This window comes from Globicephala melas, chromosome 4, assembly GCF_963455315.2.
Source record: "Globicephala melas chromosome 4, mGloMel1.2, whole genome shotgun sequence".
NCBI classification, from domain to species: Eukaryota; Metazoa; Chordata; class Mammalia; order Artiodactyla; family Delphinidae; genus Globicephala; species Globicephala melas.
Genome location: NC_083317.1, coordinates 106,771,548 through 106,790,246, shown reverse-complemented (window position 1 = coordinate 106,790,246; position 18,699 = coordinate 106,771,548). Strand labels below are relative to the sequence as shown.

The window sequence follows — 18,699 nt, the reverse complement described above, 5'->3', positions numbered from 1 at the left end:
CAAGCTAGCAGCCGGCGGTGCAAGATGCGCCTCAGCTGGCCTCAGAGTTTGGGCTCGGGAACCACCTGCGAACCCTGCTCTGCGTCCGCCTCCTGTAATGGCCGTTCCACTCTCCCAGGCACAATGTGAATCAATGAAGTTGTACTCCGAGGGCCCCCAAAAGCAAATTTCACAACACTGTGTGGCTGTTTCCAGGACTAGAAAGAATTCAGTGGTGCTCTTGGGGCCGTTGTGGCCGAGGCCCAAGAGGCAGAGGTCACGTGTGCTGTACGTCACCTCACACACTTACCTGATGACCACAGGTGAGGGGAGGCCTTCCACATTCCAGCTGAACTGAAGGAAAATGAGGACACAGGTCGAGGCCAGGATGGCTGCCCACGTGCCTGTCCCCCTGCTCCCCACAGGCCTCATCCCTGCCCTCCAGGGACCAGAAAGGTCATTGTAGGGCCCTCACTACTTGCCAAGCATAGCAGCCTCAGGAGGTCAGTAATCGTCATTCTTGGGTTTTTCCGATGAGACAGGCCTGGTGGTGAGTGGGGAGCTGAGCCAGAGAGCAGAGCTTCCTTCTAGAATCCCATTTATTTTGGCATCTGGCAGGTCTGGTGAACGCAGCTCAGGTCAGGTCCCTCTCCAGGAGGATTCTGAGTTTGGCAGAGGCTGGACCCTGACGGGCAGCCCCTCGCTCAGGCCATGCTGCGGCTTAGCTGCATGGCAAAGTCCTGCGCATGCTCCTGCAGAGTCCGGCGGGCAGCCGCCTGGGCCCTCTTCTCCCGCGCCGCCCCTGCTGCAGCTTGGTCAGCCTCTGCTCCCGCCGCTTGCAGGCCTGCAGCTGGCGCTGGGCCTTGTCCAGGGCGTCAGGTGCGGCCTCAGCCCGCCGCTTCCAGAGCAGGCCGCTGCCCACCCGGTCGCTGCGCTCATTCTGGATGGAGGCTCCGGCGGGTGGCGGGAAGCGCAGCACGCAGGCCGAGGGGGAGGCGGTCCTCGGCTCCGGAGGCGACGGCTGCCGGTTCCCGCTTGGGTGCCGGATCAGTGCTGCGGCCCGCTTCATCTGCCTGGGCGCCCAGGGGACCCAAGAGGTCTGAGAAGGCGCTACTGAGGCGAGCCTCCAGCCTCTCAGTAGGGGAGGTAGGCAAAGCGGCAGGGGCTGACGCCTCTTCCGCCGGAAGGCAGGTGACGTCAGGAGGTGGAGGCGGAGAAGTTGGCATTGTGGGCCCTTGGCCCTCAGAGCAGTGCTTACTGCGTGGCGGGAGCTGGCTGACTTTAGGAGGTCCAAGTGGGTAACTGTGCCCCTGGCTCCTGGTCGTTGGGCGGAACTTGGAGAAGCACTCAGATATTGTGGGAACTGCTCCCTCCTTCAGCCTGTGATACCCACTGATTCTCACCAGTTCAAAGCAGTTCTCCTCAAAGTGTTTGAAGCAGATGTACTCGGGTGCCGGGTCCCATAGGCCTGGCCACTGGGGTCCAGGCGCTGGTAGTTGGCCAGCCACAAGCCTCGCCTCTGGTTGTCCTTCTTGGGAAGCCTGTGGAAGGAGATGCCACGGTTGCACGTCTCGCATGTGTCCCACGTACACTTCCCTGCACGGAGCAGTGATGGGACGTGGTTTCACCATTGCTGCGCTGAAGTCTGGCGAGGTGTGATACCGAGCCGTTTAGCTTGTCTTCTTTTTTAAAAAAAATTTATTAATTTTATTTACTTTATTTTTGGCTGCGTTGGGTCTTCATTGCTGAGGGCAGGCTTTCTGTGGTTGCCGCGAGCGGGGGCTACTCTTCCTTGCGGTGCACGGGCTTGTCATTGCGGTGGCTTCTCTTGTTGTGGAGCGCAGGCTCTAGGCGCGTGGGCTTCAGTAGTTGTGGCACGTGGGCTCAGTAGTTGTGGTGCACGGGCTTAGTTGCTCTGCAGCATGTGCGATTTTCCCGGACCAGGGCTCAAACCCATGTCCCCTGCATTGGCAGGCAGATTCTCAACCACTGCGCCACCAGGGAAGCCCTCTAGCCTTCTTAATTGTAGTATTTTTTCTGATCATTCTCTTGGGTTTACTAGAAAGATTTCTGTATTGTATCTGTACCATTTATATATCTCACGGCTTATTGTGTCAGCTAGAATTTCCTAAGCTATTTCACATAAAAAGGATAAATGAAAGAATGCGGTTTAGTTTCTGGTTTTAGTTCCTGATTTTTGATATATACAATTTTATGGCCAAAAGCAAGAAAATACTGTGTTTTAAATCATATAGATGCACCACTTTCTATTTTGAAAGTTTAAATATTTGTTTTAATTTTTTTCATGTCCTTTCAGCATCTATAGAGGTAACCAAGCATTTTTTTCCTTACCTGGCTTATGGATGTGAAGTGTTACGTTATCATATAGTATGAAATTTCCGGATATTAATCCATCACCATATTCCTAGAATGAACATCACTTGGTTTGGTGGACTGTTTATTATATTTTCTTTTACCTTTCTCCTTTGTTGGTGAGTGTATTTTTAATTTTAATGCAGCAGACTTATTACTTGTGCCAGAACCTATATAGCAAATAGGTACTTATAGAGCCAAGTCATAGAGAAAAATGGAATATTAGAGGGCAAATAAGTGATGCTGACTTTTCCAAAAATCTCTGCAGCAACAGAAAAACCGAAACCATCCTTAGGGGAGAAAAATAACAGAGAACACCATTGGGCTAAAATCACTATCTTTGGCCATAATTGTTCTTGTAAAAAGCAGTTATTTTAATGGCATCATCTTCAAATATGAAGCAGCATCATATTGGTTACTTTATGTAATAAAGGGAATATACATAAAATCAGATGAAACAGAACCAATACCATAGACAGAAGGAAGCCTGTATTCCAACTGTAAATGCTAAGATGGTTAATATGATTGCTCCATAACATTTTCTCTAAGCTCTCTGGACTCCAAGAAGAGGAGGAAATTGTGTACCACAGTGCTTCCAGAACATATAATCGTACCTGGTACATAGTTGATGCCCAGTAAAGGTTCATTAGTTTTATTCATTTATTTAATTTGTAAAAAATTGAAGTATAGTTGATATATATATCACAATGTACAATATTATGTTAGTTTCAGGTGTGTTAGTTTCAGGTGTACAGCATAGTGGTTCAGTATTTTTGCAGATTATATTCCATTATAGGTTATTATAAGATAATGGGTATAATGCTATATAGTAAATCCTTGTTGCTTATCTGTTTTATATATAGTGATTTATATCTGTTAATCCCATACCCCTGATTTGTCCCTCCCTTCTTCCCTCTCCCCTTTGATATCCACAAGTTTGTTTTCTATGTTTGTGAGTTTGTTTCTGTCTTGTATACATTCATTTGTATTATTTTTTTAGATTCCACATGTAAGTGATATCATATAGTATTTGTATTTCTCTGACTTATTTCACTAAGCATAATATTCTCATTGGTTTTAATTGAATAGGAAAGAAGATTTTGTTGGCACTAATTTTCAGAATTTAATTATGTGAAAAAATATATTTATGAATCTTAATTTAAAATTTAATTTAAAAAGTAGGAAATAAGAAAAAAGTCTCCCTTTTCCCCTACTCATTACCCTCCCACAAAGAACCAAGTTATTACTTTCTTGTGTATCCTTACAAAGACTTTATATACATATTCAAGCAAATGTACATATGTACGTAGAGAAATATATGATACACATACATACGTGCATATACATATATACTCCCCCACTCCTTATTTTACACACAAATGATAGCAAAATGGACATACACATCTGCATCTTGCTTTCTCACTTCATACTGAATCTTGGAGATCTTTTCAAACTAACATATGAAGAGTTTCGCCATTCACGTTTATGGTAGGATAGTATACCAATGTAAGGAGGTACCATAGTGTATTTAATTTGCCCCCTATTGATGAACATTTAGGCAGTTTCCAGTCTTTGGAATTATGAAAAATGTTGCATTGTCTAACTTCATATGCAAGTTACTTCACACTTACAGGAGCATGTGCATAGAACAAATTCCTGTAAGTGGAAGTAGATTGGTGTCTCTCCATTACTCTTCTGTTTTATATTTTTTCTTGGTTGTTATTATCACTACTGTGAGTACTACTGCTGCTACACAGAGGAGCTATAGAATCATCTTGCCTAGTTCAGAAAGAAAATTTCTGATGATGTTTTTATTAAAATATTTCAACTAATTTAGGGATAACTGACATATTTATGATGCTGAGTTTCCTATGTAAGAATACAGCATGCCTCTCTACTTTTCAGGTCCACTTTTGTGTCCCTCAGAAAGATTTTAAAGATTTCTTAATCTAGAGCATGCACATTTATTCATGCAGATTATTTATATATCTAGATACATTATCTTTCTGTTGACATTCTAAATTGGTTCTTCTTGGTGACTATTTCCACTAACTGGTTATTGTTATATAAAATCCACCAATTTCTGAACACTAATTTAACACCCTACCAATTCACTGAATTCTTTTAATGTTAGAGTGTTTTCAGTTGATCCTCTTGGATTTCCAGTTATGTTCTCATGTTATTTGCAAAAGATGGCAATTTTACCTCCTCCTTTTTAAACTTTTTGCTAATTTTATCTTATTAATTGTTTTGGCTAGAATCTCTAGAAAAATGTAAAAGAATTACATTATACTAGAAAGTCTTGTACAGTTCCTAACTTTAAGGAAAATACTCCTAGAATTTCTCTAGTAAGTATTATGCTGTTTTTTTGTAATGTTAAGATATATTTTATAATGTTAAGAAACAGCATAAACAGCATTATGCTGTTTTTTTATAATGTTAAGAAAGTACCGATCTATTCCTGTTTTATTGAATTTATCTTTTAATCAAGAATGGATAATGAATTTCATTAAATGCCTTTTTAGAATTTATAGATATATTATTTTTGCCCTTAGATCTATTAATATGATAAATTATAGACACAAATTTCCTAATGTCAGTTATCTTTGCATTCCTGGAATATATCCTATTGCATCCTGGGAAATTAATTTTTTAATGTGCTACTGGGTTTGGTTTATTAATATTTTATTTAATAATTTTACATCAATATTTGAGGGATTTGTCTTTGTCAGGTTTCATACCAACTTTATGACAATTTCATAAAAAGATTTTGGAAGATCTTTCTTATAGCCTTACTTAAATTTTTTTACTTTCATGTATTATGGCCCAAGAGAAGTGAATTAAAATTTCCTACAACTAATGTATCTTATCTTTTTTTCCTGGTATCTCCTAAAGTTTTCATTTTATGAATATTGTTGCTATATAATTTGATGCATAGATATTCTTAATCTTTATAACTTGTGAACCAAATCCTTTGTCGTAAAAATTTCCTTTCTTTGTCTCATTTAGTGTTTTTGGCATATGTTTTTCCTTGTCTGATATAAAGATCATGAGTTCTTTCTTTTGGTTTGCATTTTCCTAGCATCATTTTCTTATTTTTAACATTTCTTTTACATACTTTTACATTGATTTACATTAAATGAATGGCTGTTAATATAACTTTGTATAAAACAATTTAGTAGTCATTATTCAATGCTTCTTAATAGCTGAAGATATGCCTAGTATATAGGTTATACAAAAATAAGAAGGTAGTACTTGATCATATGATTCCAAATCATTGTCAGCACTTTTTTAAAATTAATTTTTATTGGCGTATAGTTGATTTACAATGTTGTGTTAGTTTCTGCTGTACAGCAAAGTGAATCAGTTATACATATACATATATCCACTCTTTTTTAAACATGGTGGGATTACATGCAGAGTTCACAGATCTTCATTTGAGAACAGAGGGCCCTGCTTTAGCAGATATGTGGACAAACTGCTTCTCAGAATTTTCAGCAAAGAGGATTAATTTTGACTCAGTGTTGACTTTGTCTCAAAGTGTCATTTCATGTGCTTTATTTGGTAATTTGGCATGGTACAAAAAATAATAATAAACTCATATTAGTTTTGAATATGTGGCATATGGTTTTGCTGTAAATATCAAAAGGATTTGCTTTAATTTGAATTAATTTTAACATGTACTTTAATCAAGTAAATTATTGTTTTTCATCTTTTTATTTTTACATTTTCTAAATCATTTTATTTAATATATGTCTCTTGTTTGCTAGCTTTTGCCTTGTGATCCCATCTAAAAGTCTTTTTCTTATAACAGACAAGTTTGACCATTTAGATGAAATGATATGATAGATATATTTGATCTTAATATGTCATTTTATTTTGTACTATGATTTTGTTTTTTCTTAACTTTTGGAGTTCAGTTATTTTGCTAGGAAGTGGCACATCTTTAGTTAGACACAAACAAAGCCAGAAGGCACAAATAAGCTGTGTGAACAGGTAGCCTAGACTCCTATGTCATCTACTACTATAGAAATGACACCTCCAGGACACAGTCATATGGCAGGTTCCCTTATGATCTGCTGACAGAGTAGGAAAACATCTGAACTTGGACTACTGATGGGTTAGCTCAGTATGTGGATGGAAGTCAAAATTTGACTGCTGTTACAGTGTAGACCTAGTTAGAAGTAGACCTTGAATGACAACAATAAGAGAAAATTCTCCCAATGGACAGAGCTTCAGGCTGTGCACTTGGTCATTAACTTTGTATGGAAAAAGGAACGTACAGGTAAGAGCTAAGAATCATGAGTGGTGGCAGATGGCTTGGCTGAATGGCCAAGGGCCTGGAAGAAGGAAGATTGAGAGATCAGAGATAAGGAACTCTGAGCAAGAAACATGTGGTTTGATACACGGAATTTGGCACAAAGTGTAGACATCTTGTTTATCCCATTTTAATGCCCATGAGAGCATTAACCACAGAAGAGGCACTAAAAAAACAAGTGGATAGAATGGCTTAGATGACATCAGCTTTATCATAGCCACTACAGTGTGATCCAACGGGTGCATGAATGGAGTAGCCTTGGGATATAAGCTAGGCATCACCCAACAGCATAAGCTCCTATTCACCAAGGTTGATCTTGTTATTATTGTCATTGCCTAAGTGTGCCGTCTGCTGGCAACAGAGGTCAGTGCTGAGCCCCCAAAATGGCACTATCCCTCAAGAAAACCAATGAATCATTTGATGGCAATTTTTTTGCTTTAGGTCTTTCCACTCCAGAAAAGACATCAATACCTATTGAATAGGTATTGAGTTTGAGTTTGCCTTTCCTGCCCCCAGGTCTTAAGCCTCAACTACTATTTAAGGGGTCACAGAGTATGTGATCTGCTGACATAGGATCCCACAAAACATTGTATCTGAGCAAAGAACCACTTTACAGCAAGGAGGTTCAGCAGTCGGCACATGATCATGGGATTCTATCATTTGTTCTTACCACATACCACCTGAAACTGCTGGACTAGCAGAGCAATAGAATAGGCTTTTGAAGGAGCAACTCAGCCAGATACTCTATATGAATGGGCCACCATTCTCCAAGAAGCAATATATATACATACATACATGCTAAAATAATGACCATTGCATGGTGTTGAATTCACTATGGGTAGAATACACAAGCCTGGGAACCCAGCCACTCCAGGTTCCCGAGTCAAGAGACCAGCAGAAAACAAAAAGAGCTGCCATCCTGGCAAGGGTAATTGGCCACAGCATTAGGAGGAGGTTGGGCTGCTGTTACACAGTGGGGCATCTGTAGGCGCTCCCTTGCCCAATTTTGATGTAAATGGACAATGGAGTAGTCGCAGCCTAAGAAGGGCATGGAGACCAGGGTCTCAGATCCCTCAGGAAAAAGCATCTGAGTCCCCTAACTAAGAAGCAACTTAAATCAGCAGAGGTGCAAGCTGAAGGTGAGGAGAATCTAGAATAGGTGGTGGAGGAGGAAGACTATATCAGCTTTCTTGTTGCTGCTGTAATGAATTATCACATATTTAGAGGCTCAAGAATTTGTGTTGACAAATTAATTTTCTTACAGTTCTGGAGGTAAAAAGTTGAAAATGAGTCTCATTGGGCTAAAGCACGGATAGTTCATCTGGAGGCTCTGAGGGGAGAATCCAATTCCTTTTCTTTTCTAGTTTCTACAAGTTATGTGCATTCCTTGACTCATGGCCTCCATGAGCCTCCATCTTCAAAGTACATCACTCCAACCTCACTTCCATCATTCCATCTCCTTCTTCTGCCTCTGACTTTCTTGCCTCCCTACTGCAAGGATCCTTGTGATTATACCAAGCCCACCCAGATAAAAGAGAACAATCTCCCCATGTCAAGATCCTGAACTATATTACATCTGAAAAATCCCTTTTGCCATGTAAGGTAAAATCCATAGGTTCTGGCGTTTAAGATGTGGACATCTTTGGGGAACCATTATTCAGCCTACCACTGAGACGATGAGTACCAATTGCAGCACTGATACCAACTGGAGTGGTAGAGATCAATCAGCATCTCCGAGAAGCTGCTTCCGTATGGGAAGAAATGATTACATAAAGCAAATGGACTCACATGGTGCCAGGGGTAGATTGTAGTGGAGGCTATGCTACACTGCCCAAATCCCCTGCTAGGAAAAAGACACTCATTTTCTCAGCTGGTTCATAGCCAAGTTTGCCTGCCAAAACTGTCCTTGGTCAAAGGAAATGGCCTCACCCAAGATTTTGTTTCTCCCTTGGAGCATTTTAAATTGGGTCCCTGGAACCCAGTTACCACAGAGCTTATATAGATGACCTTGAGAAACATACTAAACCATGCCTAAACAATCATTTAACAACAAATAGCAACGAGATTTTCATTTGGATGAAACAAGCCTCAGTAAAAGTTGAAGGTGCAAATCAATGAAAGCACATGGCATATATATGTGTCTTGGTTCATGAACACAAAGGTTCAATAACTTCCATGCTAAGAGAGTATTGAATTTTTAGGAAATTTTGAAAAAGCTGCCTTGGAATGACACTGGAGTGTACAGGATAGTGTCAGTGAGATTGTTGAACCAAAGGCATATATTCAAAGATTTCTAACTAGCAAAGTTGAGCAGCTGTCCATAAGGATAAATCACTTCACACTGGTCGTAAGTTCAGCTGATATGTTAATATATTAGGTATAGGTGCACCAGTTAGGAACCTTCTTATTACTGTGAACCTCTTGAAGCTAATAATTTCTTATTCCATACCACTTCACTAAAAATAAAGAGATTTCTCAACTGGAAATTTTATATATTCAAATTCCTATGTATGACATGAAGAAAAATTTATTCTCTAAAAAGGAGATTTCCTCCAGTAAAGGGAAAAACCTGAATTAGTAGTTAACTGCTTCCTTCGGCAGATATTCAAAAAGACAAAGCAAAACAAACAAAAACAAAAAAACCCAACCTTTTTAATTCTTTTAATGATGTAATTGAATAGTTTAAAGCTTTTTGGTGAAGAATCAGCTTTGAAGTTAGGGTTTTCCTGATTCACATTCCAGGAAACACCCTGTTCTTATGAAATATATATGTGTTCACATGTATGTGTTTATGCTTGAGCACAAGATTGGGTTAGTACCCATGCATATTAAAATGAATATCTTCCAAGGACCAAATCTATTTAATAGCAAACCCATCAAGCTGAGTTTAGAGATTCATTCTCACAGTGACCTGGTCATTGTCAATTTTAAAGTAATTTATCCTAAAGTGGTGGGCATGTCAAAATGGAGGAGTAGGACAATGAAAAAGCCACGCATCGTGCTGCTCCAGGTCTAGTTATCAGGATGGATAACTCCCACTCAGCCATAGACACCACACCTCCACATCACCATCCATTAACTTTTCAGTCACCCTTCTCTATGTTGTAAGCACTCTTCAGGGAATGGCCCACTGGCAAAAGGGAATGTGGAACCTCTGAAATAAAATGGTTAGTGGTGGGAAGAGTGGATTTGGCATGAAAGTAGAGGCTTGAGAGAGAAGAAGGGAGACATCTTATGGCAAAGGATGGACCATTTCTCTTCCCCTTTAGAGACAGTATAACATAGTGGTTATGAGCATGGGCTCTTGGGTCAGACTGCCCAAGCTCAAAGCTATGTTCTGGTCTTATCAGCTCTGCAATCTTGGGCAATCACTTATCTCTCTATAACTCAGTTGCCTAATCTTTAAAATTGGAATGTTGTTAATATTTACCTCCTATAGTCATAGTTGTGAGGATTAAATGAGCTAACATACAGGGAAAGGATTTACAACAGTGTGTGGCACATAGTAAGTACAGATAAAGGTTAGCTATTACTATGTTTATTATTTCTCTTAAGGATACCAGAACCCTAAAAGCCAGCCTTGGGTTTATAACTTACAGAGAATTACAGATATTGCCTTCTTTGGTTACAATTTTTATACATTTATTCCATAACCACTAAATAACATACAGCACAAAAAAGACCACATAGTTACTCCTCGGTTATGGTCACATTCTACATTGGCGTCCATACTGATAATCCTTTATATTTGTATCACTCTTTCCACTTTAAAAACCACATCTATATGCATACCTCATTTATTTTACCATTCCAAGAATCTCCAAACTCAAGACACTAACAACAACAACAAAACCAAAAGCTGTCCCAGAGATGATAATATCACTGGGGTTCCCAGCAGAAGCAAGTATAAAACTGCTTTGAGGGATAAAACACTCAACCCTCAAGCAATTCAGTATTCACACAAGTAAAATCCTTATTTAAACACAACTAAAAAATTCAGATTTATAAAACACTCAAGGAAATAAGAAACTAAGTCTCTAATAAGCAGATTAGATACTCAAAAATTTCAAGTAATAGAATTATTGATCTCAAATTATGCAATTATATGTTCAAAATGATTCAATGTATAAAGGAAAATTATTATTTTTTTTTTGCAGTACGCGGGGCTCTCCCTGTTGTGGCCTCTCCCGTTGCGGAGCACAGGCTCCGGACGCGCAGGCTCACCGGCCGTGGCTCACGGGCCCAGCTGCTCTGCGGCATGTGGGATCTTCCCGGACCGGGGCACGAACCCGCATCCCCTGTATCGGCTGGCGGACTCTCAACCACTGCGCCACCAAGGAAGCCCCAAAGGAAAATTATTTTTATGAACAAAGACCAAGTCACTTTAAAAAGGACCCGAAAGATGTCAAAAAGAACCGAATGAAACTTAGAATGGAAACCAAATGAAACTTGGATGGCAATCAAATTCCAACCCCCAAATACTCAGTGGATTGGAATATAGAGCTGAGGAAACGAAAAAACAAAGTATCACATAGAGATGGAAAATATAAAAGATGAAGAGACATAGAGTTCCAAAACATTTTTTTCCTGTGATGAGAACCTTTAAGATCTACTCTCTCAGCAGCTTTCAAATATGCAATACAGTGTTATTAACTATCATCACAAGGGGAAAAATTTGTAACTTTGATGGTGATGGATGTTAACTAGACCTATTGTGGTGACTATTTTGCAATACATACAAATATCAAATCATTATGTTGTATACCTGAAACTAACATAATGTTATATGTCAATTATACCACAATTAAAAAGAAAGAGAGACATGAATAAAATAGGATAGAATATAAAGGATATGAGGGCAATTCTTTTTGTCTGCTTTGTTTCCCATTATATTCCCAATATCTAAAAACATTGCTGGAAGATAGTAGGTACTCAAAACATATTTTTGGAATGCATAAATAAGTAAATAATTAGGATTTCCAGAAGGAGAGATTAGATGGGAAAGGGAATATTTGATATAATATTTAAGAACTTTCCAAGTTTGATAAAAGGCATAAAACTCAAAATCACAAAACACAATGAGGATTAAGTAGAAGTACACAAATAAAACCACATCTAGACACATAATAGTGAAAACCTATAACATCAAAGACACAGAGAAAATATTAAAATAGAAAAAAGTAGATTATGCATAAAGGAATGACAAACTGACAGCAGATTTCACAACAGCAATAGTATAGATTACTGAGGAATAAAAAGACTACAAATCTAGAAATCTATATCCAGGTAATTATTCAAAATTAAGGGCAAAATAAAGACAAAAAGTCTGAAAAACAGAAAAACAAACATTGAGAGGGTTTATTACTAACAGGCCTTCACTGAAGGGCTTTAAAATGTATATTTCAGAAAGTAGGAATTTGGATTCAAAAGGAAAAAAAAAAGGAGGAAGAGAATAAAAAAAAAAAAAAAAGAATGGTGAGAAAAGAAACAGTACCTTAGGTGCTCAAAGTAAGCACTGGCTGAATTTAAAAAAACAAGTCAGTAATTTTAAAGAATAGTTTTGAGGGCATTAAACAAGGTAGAATAAAAGTGCTGCTTAAGAATATGTAAGATGAGTATTAAAGTGTTCCAACTTCCTTGTGGTAATAGGAGGAGAACAGAGCCATTGCATAACTTTAGACATTCATTATAATTTATCAGATGTAAGAAGGTGTCAATTATAAGACCTACCATTACGAAGAAAGAGAAAAATGTGCCATTTAATTGTGAGTTACATCATGCCTTAAAGAAAATCTTATGCACGACACGAATTCGTTTCTTTGAAATTTCTTTCACCTATTCTAAGGGAATTGCCTGTTTCTTCTGCTTTCAGTTGCACTACTTACTATATTTTAATAGGCAATCTTTTACAAATACCTCAGTAATAAAAAGGTGTTTTTATTTTGTTTTGTTTTAGGTTCCATAAAGTTCTCAGTTACTGTTTTGCAAGAAAAGATGGAATTTCTATCTTTCCCCCAGTGATGAATATTTCATTCATTAATACAGAATTTATACCCTGGTCCTCTCTTTCCATGCCTTTCTGCATTGCTAATAAGTTTTTGTTTCAGTGCCACATTATATTTAGAAGTTTTGAAACATTTTAAATGTATATTAACTCAATATTGGTAATAATAATGCACATATTTCAGTTGGAATGTTAACAATATGCAAAGCTATGATAAGTTCATGCATACGTGGGCAATGACAACTATATTATGCCTATTGCCTGGCCCATAGCAACTGTTAGATTTCAATCAATTATAAAATGTATACTTGTTTCAGAGATATAGATATGTGAAAAGTATCTTAGAATTGATGAAATATAGTGACTATGTTTGCTAAAATTTTAAAGGTAACTACTAAGAGACTAGAAATAGAAATTTAAATTTTTTAAATGCCTCTCTTAGCAATTGGCAGTCCAAGCAAAAACAATTTTATTAAGGCTATAGAAAATTTGAACAATATAATTAATAAGAATTCTTTAATTGACAAGCTTAATGTCTTATGCTCAATGATTAGAAAATACGCATTCTTCTTGGGCACATATGAAACATGTAAAGAGGCAGGCAGTATAGTGTGGTGCTAAGAGCAGTTTCTGAAGCCAAACTCTCTGAACTTGATTCTCGGCTCTATAATTTACTAGCTATATAATCTTGGACAAGTTAAATTACTAAACTCTCTGTCTCTCAGTTCCCTCGTCTATAAAATGGGGGTAATATTAGTATATTTATCTCAAAAGTTTAGAAAGGAAAAAGCATATTAACTTGTGATAAGCTCTTAGAACAGTTCCTGGAACAAAGCAACTGCTACATAAGCATTAGCTATTACTATGTACACAGATTAGCCATAAACTATGCTACAAAGCAAGTCAACCATTTCCAAACAATTGGTATCATGCAGTTAACATTCTCTGACTACAATGCAGTTAAATTTTAACTCAACAAGATTACAAATATTCTTTGGGACATTAAAGCACAACCTTCTAACTTACTTATGAGTCAAAGAGGAAATCACAATCAATAAAGTATTTAGAATTTATAATGAAAATACTATGTCTCAAAAACTTGTAGGATAAAGCTAAGTGGTACTTAGCAAGAAATCTATCATCTTAAGTGCTTATATTAAAAAATAAGAAAGTAAAAAAAAGCAATAAGCTAATCATACAACTCAGGAGATGAGTAAAAAAAAAAAAAAGCAGAATACAACCAGAGAAAGAATAAAGAGGAAAATCATAAACATTAAAAAAGAAATTAATAAGAAAGAAAGATCCTATATAGATGCTAAAAGCTTTAAAAAAAGACAAAATTCTAAAAATATTGATGAAAGAAAATATCAGTGAAAAAGAGCATTTAAATACAGATGCAGCAGAACACACACAACATAATGCAAACATTTTTATGCCAATCAATTTGAAAACTCAGATAAGATGTACAATTTCCTAGAAATTATATTTTATCAAAAGTGACTGAAGCAAAAATCCTTCCATTTTCTTCAAAGAAATTGAATTAGTACCTCAGAAATCTACCCCAGAAAACCAAACAAACAAACTCATGGTGCCCCAAGGGTGTTTTGTGAGATCAAGGAATAGATCATCACCACCTTATAAAACTGTTGTATATAATAGAAATGTAGAGATATTTCCCAACTCATTTTATGAGACTAGTATTTATACTTTGATACCAAAGCCAGGTAAAATTAGTAGAAGAAAGGATAATTATAGGCCAAGCTTACAGTTCCAAAACTCCTTTAAAAATATGAAACCAAATCATGAAATATATTAAAATAAATGTAAAATTTTATTTTATCCCAGGCGTGTAACAATGGCTTTATATTTTAAAAATCTATTACTGCAGTTCACCACATTAACAGATTAAAAAAGAAAATCGGATTATCTAGAAAAAGCAGTTGATAAACTTTAACAGTTCTTAGAAAAATACAAATGAAAGGGAATCTCCTTAATCTGACAAAAGATATTAACCAAAAGCCTGGAGCAAACGACGTTATACTTACATTGCAAAGTCAGAAAGCTTCCTTTAAAGAAGGAAAAAAGTGTATCTGCTATTCCTATTGTATTCAACATTGTTCTCGAGAGCTAGTCAGGACAAGGAGACAGAGAAATCAAATAAAAGACGTAAGAATTGAGAAGGAAGAAACAAAACCATCATTATTTTAAGATAATGATTGTATATATAAAAAATTCCAAAGAATGTGCTTTTCTTTTCTTAAAAAAATCCTTTCTTGGACTCCCTAATTCTTTCTAATTACCACTCCATTTCCCTGTTCCTCTTGGTAGGAAAATGCCCAGAGTTGTCACGGCTCATTTTCTCCAAATCTCCTCCCATTCTGTCTTGAACTCCAATCCAGTTTTCACTCCTCTCTACCCAATGATACTGTTTTTGTCAAGTCACAATGACCTTCATGTGCTGAAATAATGGTCAGTTCTCAGTCCTCACATCACTTGACCTATCAGCAGCATTTGACATCGCTCTGTCCTTGATAGTGTCCACCTGGCTCTCAAGACATCATGCTCTTCTGACTTTCTTCCTCTTTCACTGGACCCTTCTCTCAGTGTACTTGACTTGTCCTCCTTCATCATCTTTTTGATCTTTGTGCGCTGGACTCAGCCTTTGGACTTTCTTCTTCTCTGTCTACACTCACTTCCTTGGTGATCCCATCCAGTCTCAAGGCTGATGAGTTCCAACATTAAAATGTCCAGCCCAGACTTCTCTGCTCAACCCCAGACTCATATATCCAACTATCTACACTATATCTCTGCTCAGATGTCTGACAGCTCAGACTTTACATGTCCAAAGAACTCTTGATTCCTTTCTACCTCTCCCCCACATCTGTTCCTCCCAGTCTTCTCCATTTTACTTAACAACAATTTTATCATTCTAGTTTTTCAGGCCAAAAATCTTCGAGTCCTTTCTCTCTCTCTTTTTACATGCTGTACCCATATTAATGAATCTTGTTTGTACCACTTTCAAAATATATCCAGAATCTGAACACTTCTTATCACCTCTATTGCTCCAAGAGTCTCTGTTGCTTCTTATATCTGGGTTATTGCAGAAGCAGGTTAATTGGCCACCCTGTTTCCACTTTTGCCTTTTTGCAGACTCTTTTCAAAACAGGAAAAGGAAAGTCAGATCATGTTACTTCTCTGGTCAGAACTCTCCAGCTCTCTGCCCAAGGACCAATATGATCCAGCCTGCCCTTTCCTTCTGACCCGATCTCCTATGATCTTTCCACTTTGCTCCCTCTGCTGCAAGCACACTGACTTCCTTGCTGTTCCTCAAACACTCTAGGCTGCCCTCAACTTAAGGACCTTTGTACTTTATGGTTCCTCTACCTGAAATGATTTCCTGAAGGTATCCACAGGTAATGCTCCCTCATCTCCTTCAAGTTTTGCTTAAATGTCAGCTTCTTAGTATGGCCTGCCTTGTCTGTTCTACTTAAAATTTCAAACCTCCAATTTTATGTCCCCATTCTTCGTTTTATTTTTCTACATAGCACTTATCCTCTTCTAATATACTACATATTTTCCTTATTTATTTAATTTTCTGCCTCACCCAATTCAATGGATGAAGGCAGAGGTTTTTTTTTTTTTTGGTCTATTTTACTTACTCCTATGTCCTCAGCATAGAAGCATCTGGAACATAGTAGGTACCTAATAAATATTTGTTGAATAAATGGAAAAAATTTATAAGTAATAAGAGAGTTGAGGGAGTTTACTGGACATAATATTACTATACAAGTGTCATTTATGCTATTATCACCTCAAAAATAGTTGAAAAATATAATTTTTAAAAGGGTACCATTTATAACTTCAGCTAAAAGCATAAAATATTTATAAATTTTAAAGAATGTATAAGACTCAAGAGCCTTAAGAAAAAAAGTCATAAAACCTTATTGAAAGATATTGAAGATCTAAATAAATGGACAGATGAACATTATCTACAGATAAGAAAACAGTACCATAAAGATGTTAATTTTCTTCAGATTAATCTATAGATATAATGAAATTTCAATCAAGATACTGACAGAATTATTCATGAAACTTGAGAAGCTTAATACAAAATTATTAAGGAACAGAAATGAATCAAAACAATTTTAAAGAAAGAGTTTGGGGACACTCATCCTATCGGATATCAAGATGTTACAGTAAAAGGCAAGCTGGGCTTCCCTGGTGGCACAGAGGTTCAAAGTCCACCTGCCAATGCAGGGGACAGGGGTTCGTGCCCCGGTCCGGGAGGATCCCACATGCCGCGGAGCATCTGGGCCCGTGAGCCATGGCCGCTGAGCCTGCGCGTCCGGAGCCTGTGCTCCGCAACGGGAGAGGCCACAACAGTGAGAGGCCCGCGTACCGCAAAAGAAAAAAAAAAAAAAAAAGGCAAGCTATATTTGGAGTAAGAGACATGCAACATGCACAAAGTGACAAAGGCTTTGTAGAAAATATACAAAAAAACTCCTTTAACAAGAACAGATTCTTTTTAAACCTCAAGAGAAAAATGGAAAGAAAAAAAAAAAAAACCCAAACCATAAAGAGGTGCTTTACTTAAAAGAAAACTCAAATGGCAAATAGCAAATAAACGTATGAAGAAATGGTCAGACTCCCTAATAATGAGAGGAGTGAGGGCTTCCCTGGTGGCGCAGTGGTTGAGAGTCCGCCTGCCGATGCAGGGGACGCGGGTTCGTGCCCCGGTCCGGGAAGATCCCACATGCCGCGGAGCGGCTGGGCCCGTGAGCCATGGCCACTGAGCCTGCGGGTCCGGAGCCTGTGCTCCACAACGGGAGAGGCCACAGCAGTGAGAGGCGCGCGTACCGCAAAAAAAATAATAATAATAATGAGAGGAGTGAAAGTTTAAATAACAATCAGACACTGCTTCAGTTAAACTGACACTTTAAAAATCTGATAAAAGCAAGCATTGATCAGGAAATAAAGCCACTGGGACTCTCATACTGTACATGTTTGATGGGAGTGTAAATTGGTAAAACCACATTGGAGAGCAATTTGGTGGTTTATCAGAAAATTGAAAGTACACAAAACCCCAAAATTAGTTGTTTCACTACTGATTGTGTACACTAGATATCAAGCACATTTGCCAAACTTGTTAATTATAAGAATGTTCGCTGCAGCATTGTTAAAATAGTGAATGTCCATCAAAAGAAGATTGCATAAATAAATTGTGGCATAGTCATGTGATGGAATACACTATTTCACTGAAAACAAAAGAACTGGAACTACATGTACCGACATAGATAAACCTCAAAAACATAACATTGAGACTTATGACACTATTTATATAAAGTTTAAAAACATGAACTACAGAGCTATAAATCATTTTTGAGCCGTGCATGTGTAGCAAAGAAATAAAAACACGTATGGATAAGTACCACAACAGGATATTGGTTTCCTTAAGAGAGGAAAGGGAGGTGCATTGGGTTAGAGAGACACACGCAGGTGATAACAATTTTATTTAATTTCTTAAATTTGGTGATTTTTGTGTACCTAACATTTTTTTATTGTTAAAAAAATTAAAGAGAACTGGAAGACGGGTAGATCGATTAGGCATGGGTGCGCATCGTGGGAAAGGTGGTGCTGAGAGTATGAGAAGAGGCTGAATGGATAGGGAGAGAGTCTCACCTGGATAGTCTGGAAAGAGGGAGCCTATGTAGTCCAGATAAGACTTGAAATGAAAAGACAAAACTTAAAGGTGTATTTGGGAACTTAGAATTTCGAGTGAGAAGTCACTTTCTCAAATCAAGCCTGAGGATAAAATATTTTCGAGCTCTGTTTTAGAGTAACTGATGGAAAAAAAGGGCATGGACTGCAGAGCAGAGTCTAGTAACATTCGATTGTTTTATGAGTGACTTTGGGGGAAGGATTAGAGGCTTGCTTACTGAATTTTCAGATTCTGCAAAGCTGGGAATGATAACTAATATATTGGACAGAATCATGGTTTTTTAAAAGGTATAAACATTCTGGAATG

The 18,699-nt window shown here is 37.8% G+C and overlaps 1 protein-coding gene and 1 pseudogene across 1 annotated transcript in view; both read right to left on the bottom strand.

The window, feature by feature from the left end:
• The window catches only part of VEPH1 (ventricular zone expressed PH domain containing 1), a 213,639-nt gene that overhangs the window by 186,609 nt on the left and 8,331 nt on the right, over positions 1-18,699 (bottom strand). The gene's annotated exons all lie outside the window — the stretch shown is intronic.
• LOC115844893 (THAP domain-containing protein 7 pseudogene) lies at positions 684-3,829 on the bottom strand (annotated as a pseudogene).